A 6484-nucleotide genomic window follows, 5' to 3' on the forward strand; every position below is an offset into this window, starting at 1 on the left:
GCAGTCCCCTGCCCTGCTGATGCTACTGTTTCTTCTACCCCCCCTCTGGTTCTACTTCACCAGGCCCTCCTTGGACAGACCCGAACCAGCGGTCCAAAGGCTGAACAAATGGCGGGAAGCGCCTATCTATCCCAATCCCGCAACCCTTCTATTCTCCCACAAACCCAGGTGCATCGGGTCCGGGTGGGTCTTCAACTTGTAGCCTCGTTAGAACCTCACATCCGAGCCTGGGAAATGCCCGGGCAGACAGCGAGACGGCAGGAGCATCCTGGAGAGGATGCTTCACAGTCCGAGAGAGGGAGGGAAAACAGAGGGGCCAATCTCTGTAGCAGTGAGGCGAAGGGACTACGCTCACTCTGGAGGGGTGGTAACTCAGTACACCCCGTCGGAAAGAGAGAGGACAACATTTGTGACCAATTGGAATCCAGAGCAGGGGTAAGGTCACTACATCTCGCAAATAATGGACCCATCTACGCAGGAGAGCATGCAGGCCAACGTTACACCAGGGATGAGGAAAGCACACCCTCGCGTCTCAACAGAAGCAAGGAGGCGAGAGGTACAAAATAACATTCTATATGAGCCAGGCAGACAGGAAGCACGAACTCACACCGACACCCCATCTCAAACAAGGGGATGCTGTGCACGTATTCACATCTCGTCAGAACCAGAGATGGCAGAAGAACACATGTATATTCCATATGAATCAAGTAGACAAGAAACATACACTCACATAGCATCAGGAAGACAAAAAGAACAGGCCAGCATCCATTCAGAAGGTTACAAGAGCGCTCATATCCCATCAGAACTAGAGAGAGCAAACTAGAGAGAGCAGCACCGGAAAATCGCATCCCATCAGAACCAACGAGTGCGGAAACTCGTATCCCACCAGCATCAGAGATGGTGAAGGTGCTGGTCTCATCAGAATCAAGGAGATCTGAAGATTTTACATCCTCGCAACCCTGGAGGCCAGAGGCTGGGCAGACAGAAACACATATCCCCTCAGAAATGTCTAAGGCAGAACCCCAGACGCTACCAGAACCTGGCAGAGATGGTGGTGGATCTAAAAGCCGATTAATACATGCTAGGTCACCTCGTAACAAAATTGCTGGCTATCACACTTTCCATGAACAAGATGCTTCTTCAGTTCAGACCCAGGGCACTGAGACCCCTCCTGAACCGGGAAGGACATAATCCCCATCAGAATAGAAAGGAGTTCGAGCTCTGAACCGATCCGAACAGATGGTGATAGTGACAAGTGCATCACGTGCAACCAGAAGCTCTCTGGGTTTAGATGCACTGGAACAAGGAACAGCAAGGCCCGCTGAGACTCTGTCAGGAGAGCCAAGAGACCCAGACCTATCAGAACCACCAGACACGAGGTGAAGCCTCCTCAGAACCAGATATGAGGATACTTATAACCCTGCTGGAGCCAAGGGGTGCAAGAACCGGGACACTCTCACATCTGAATGGCACCAATAAATGGACCGCTTCCAGAGCGTTGGAGGCCAAACATCACTCCCCACCGGAACCTGGTGGAACAGCAACCCAGACCTTCAGCGGTCCAGAGTCTGGACAGACAGCAGCTGAGGCAGATAGGAGGTCAGCATGGACAAGTGCTCAGGCATCCAGAGGTCCTAGGCCATCTTGGATGAGAGACCCTTTTTCAAGCGAGTCAGAACCAATGAGGATAGAGGGCCACATTTCATCGAAAGCTTGGACGAGACTGCTTGGAGCTTTGGATCGAGGCTGGAGAAGAGGTCTGGAGCGGAAGCAAGTCGATCCAGTTAGCATGGCCGAGCCGGGTGAGCCCAGTATGTGGCTGCAGTTATAGGACTGTGTTCAACTCCCATTGTAGTCTGTCAGCGGGTGTTGGGAACGGTGCCTCCTTTTATCTTAATAGAGTATTTGGAGTTGTATGGATGTTTAGCACCTCTTCTTTATTTCACTGTTCTCCTTTGTAAATTATTTGGTACAGATAATTACGGGTCCTTCATTTTTGGATACCCCACAGATACAGTTCTGCAGTGGTATAAGAAGCTGCCTCTAAATTGGTGAAACCCACAATACACAGCAATAACCCATTAACCGCCCCTATATAGAGAATATAAAGGTGGAAGGGACTCCTTATCCAATGGTGTGACTTAGCAATGATAAGAATGTAAGGTTCCTTCCAAATGAGTGTAACGCCCAGCGAAGGAGTAAAGGGCTCATTTTCAATTGGTGTAGCTCACTAGTGTTAGGAATGTTGGTCTCCTTCCACATTGATGTAACTAACTAATGATGGAAGGTTGGACTTATCTTCCATTGTTGTAATTCACTAAGAGTAGCAATGGTGCACTCCACAACCAATTTGGATGGGAACGAGGGGCTCCTTTCTCATTGGGACACCCAGCAGTGTTGGTAAAATCTAATTTCTCGCATCTCACTGTAACTCACTAATGAAAGCAGTGTTTGATCTTTGATTTAGGTGTTACTCACTAACAGCAGTAATGTGGGCTCCCTTCTACACAAATGTAGCTCACTATGTTAAACAAGTGGGCTCCTCATACATTGAAGTAAATTATAATGGTAGGAATGTTGAGCTACTTCCACAATGATGTCAGTAAAATGGCAGAAACTTTGGGGTCCTTTCACACTGCTGTGACACACTAATGTCAGGGGTAGTGAGCTCTTACCAAACTGTTGTAACTCACTAATGATACACATTTTGGTGGATCTCCATATATGATTAAGCAACTCACTAATAATGTAAGAATGTTGAGATGCTTCCAAACAAATATTTCTCACTAATAGTAGTAACGTTGAGCTCTTTCCACATTGTTGTAACTTGCTAATGGTAAACATGTTGGACTCCTTCTAATTTGATGTAACTCTCTAGTGATAGGAATGTTGGTCTTCTTCCACACTAAGGCAAATCACTAAGGGTAAACATGTTGGGCTCCTTGTGAGCTGATGCAACTCACTAATGGTATGAATTTTGAGAGCCTTCCACACTAACTTACTCATGGTAGGGTTGTTAAGCTCTTTCCACATTGATGTAACCCTCTAATGCAGGGGTCTTCAATCTGTGGGGCGCGACCCCCAGGGGGGGTCGTGGAGTCCTGGGAAGGGGGTCACAGATTGTCATTCTGCCTTAGTGGCGTCGGGTGAAGGCTTAATTCACACGAGGGGTGAAAAACAACAAAGCCTCATTAACAAGTAAAAGGTCTTTTAAAGACCTGTGAAGTACTTGGGTGCGGTTTTGTGTGTGTCCCTGAATGTGTTTCAGCCGGGCTCACATACACAAGTGGGGGGGGGGGGCTGGGGGAGGAGGCTGTAGCCCTTTGAGTTCCATGGACGTTGCGCGCCTGGAGCTGTGGGTCCCGCCTGTAAAGCACAAAGCACGAACCCTCTTACCTGGCGCCTGTGCAGGAGAAATGTGGCTGAGAGTCTGTTCTTCATGGTGAATGTTGTTATAGCCTGTCCGCCCCCCCGCCCCTAGCAGGGAGGCAGAGAGATGTCTTCCCATGAGAGAGGAAGAAGGAAGAAGACGCAGAGAGATACTGACCCCCCACCCCCGCTCCCCCGCATGAGAGAGGCACAGAAAAGGTGGGTGGATGAATGGATGAAAGGGTGGATGGATGAAGGATGGATGTATGGATGGATAAAAGGTTGCATGTATCATGATGGATGGATGTGTGAAAAGGTGGGTGGATGAATGATGGGTAAATGGATGGATGAAAGGGTGGATGGATGAAGGATGTATGTATGGATGAAAGGAAGGATGAAACGGTAGATGGATGAAGGATGGATGTATGGATGGATAAAAGGTTGCATGGATCATGATGGATGGATGTGTGAAAAGGTGGGTGGATGAATGATGGGTGAATGGATGGATGAAAGAGTGGATGGATGAAGGATGAATGTATGGATGTAATGATGAAAGGGTGGATGGATGGATAAAAGGTTGCATGGATGAATGATGGATGGAGGTGTGCAAAGGTGGGTGGATGCATCATGGGTGAATGGATGGATGAAAGGGTGGATAGATGAAGATGTATGTATAAATGGAAGAAGGATGAACCGGTAGATGGATGAAGGATGGATCTATGGATGGATAAAAGGTTGCATGGATCATGATGGATGGATGTGTGAAAAGGTGGGTGGATGAATGATGGGTGAATGGATGGATGGATGAAAGGGTGGGTGGATGAAGGATGGATGGATGGATGAAAGGGTGGATGGATGAAGAATGGATGTATGGATGGAAGGATGAAAGGGTGGGTGGATGAAGGATGGAAGGATGGATGAAAGGGTGGATGGATGAAGGATGGATGTATCGATGGAAGCATGAAAGGTCGGATGGATGAAGGATGGATGTATGGATGGAAGGATGAAAAGGTGGATGGATGAAAGGGTGGATGGATGGAAGGATGAAAGGGTGGATGGATGAAAGATGGATGTATGGATGGAAGGATGAAAAGGTGGATGGATGAAGGATGCATGAAAGGGTGGATGGATGAAGGATGGATGTACGGATGGATGGATGAAATGGTGGATGGATGAAGGATGGATGGATGGAAGGATGAATGGGTGGATGGATGAAGGATGGATGTATGGATGGATACAAGGTTGCATGGATGAATGATGGATGGGTGTGTGAAAAGGTGGGTAGATGAATGATGGATGGATAGATGGGTAAAGGATGGCTGTATGGATGCAAGGATGAAAGGGTGGATGGATGAAGGATGGATGTATGGATGGAAGGATGAAAGGGTGGATGAATGAAGGATGGATGGATGTGTGAATGTGTGGGTGGATGAATGATGAATGGATGTGATGAGGTCTAACAGGCGCATTTATGGTTGTCGATAGTTGTTGATGATGAGGAGTACCAGTTTCTAGAAACTTTTGTTGGAAGGAGGTCCTTAAGCCTTAAAAGGTTTTACAAGGGGGTCTCGGCATCAAAAAGTTTGAAGACCTCTGCTCTAATGGAACACATGTTGGACTCCTTAAACGTCGATGTAACTCACTAATGGTAGAAATGTTGGGCTCTTTTCTACTGGTGTAACTCACTGCGGATTGGAAGGAGGACTCTTCACCCATTCACCTTTCACATTGGTATAATTAAGTACTGCCAGGAAATTAGGGCTCCCATTCTACAGGTCTTGCTCTGCAATCGTCCTAATTAAAAGCTTTTCTTTCCCATTGGTGTACATTGTTACTAATAGAACTGTTGTCATTCGTCACCTTTGAGGAGTGTCTGCTTAATAGAAGGCACCCTTCTCGATGTGTGTGAGGCGCTTGTGCTACGAATACTAAGCTACTTCCCTGTGGGTGTATTTCACCAATAAAATGCATCCTGAACTTCTTCCCCATCTAAGTAACTCCCTTCTAATGGCAAGTAGAGGTTCCTACTTCTCTAGATGTCTTTATAGTGATAGGAATTAAGTTTCCTATTCAATTGGTATCTCCGTGGTAGGAGAATGGTCTCTTTCCTTAGTATCATAACACTCCCCCATGCTTTCTCTAGTGGTAAGAATCACTCATGCTTTCCCTAGTATGGTAAGACTCGCTCATGCTTCCTTAGTATAGTAAGACTTGCCCATGCTTTCTCTAGTATGGTAAGACTCGCCCATGCTTTCCGTAGTATGGTAAGACTCGCTCACGCTTTCTCTAGTATGGTAAGACTCACCCATGCTTTCCCTAGTATGGTAAAACTCGCCCATGCTTTCTCTAGTATGATAAAACTCGCTCATGCTTTCCCTAGTATGGTAAGACTCGCTCAGGCTTCCTCAGTATGGTAAGACTCGCCCATGCTTTCTCTAGTATGGTAAGACTCGCCCATGCTTTCTCTAGTATGGTAAGACTCACCCATGCTTTCTCTAGTATGGTAAGACTTGCTCATGCCTTCTCTAGTATGGTAAGACTCGCCCATGCTTTCTCTAGTATGGCAAGACTCGCCCATGCTTTCCCTAGTATGGTAAGACTCGCTCATGCTTTCTCTAGTATGGTAAGACTTGCCCATGCTTTCTCTAGCATGGTAAGACTCGCCCATGCTTTCCCTAGTATGATAAGACTCACCCATGCTTTCCCTAGTATGGTAAGACTTGCGCATGCTTCCTTAGTATGGTAAGACTCGCTCATGCTTTCTCTAGTATGGTAAGACTCGCTCATGCTTTCTCTAGTATGGTAAGACTCGCTCATGCTTCCTTAGTATGCTAAGACTCGCTCACTCTTTCTCTAGTATGGTAAGACTCGCCAATGCTTTCCCTAGTATGGTAAGACTCGCTGATGCTTTCTTAGAATGGTAAGACTCGCCCATGCTTTCTCTAGTATGGTAAGATTCGCCCATGCTTTCTCTAGTATGGTAAGACTCGCCCATGCTTTCTCTAGTATGGTAAGACTCGCCCATGCTTTCCCTAGTATGATAAGACTCACCCATGCTTTCCCTAGTATGGTAAGACTTGCGCATGCTTCCTTAGTATGGTAAGACTCGCTCATG

At 46.9% G+C, this 6484-nt stretch overlaps 1 pseudogene; it reads left to right on the forward strand.

The window, feature by feature from the left end:
- The first annotated feature begins 460 nt into the window (after positions 1-460).
- Positions 461-1831, forward strand: LOC147688517 (uncharacterized; annotated as a pseudogene).
- Positions 1832-6484: the final 4653 nt, after the last annotated feature.

The sequence above is a fragment of the Lissotriton vulgaris genome, chromosome 10, assembly GCF_964263255.1.
Source record: "Lissotriton vulgaris chromosome 10, aLisVul1.2, whole genome shotgun sequence".
NCBI lineage: Eukaryota > Metazoa > Chordata > Amphibia > Caudata > Salamandridae > Lissotriton > Lissotriton vulgaris.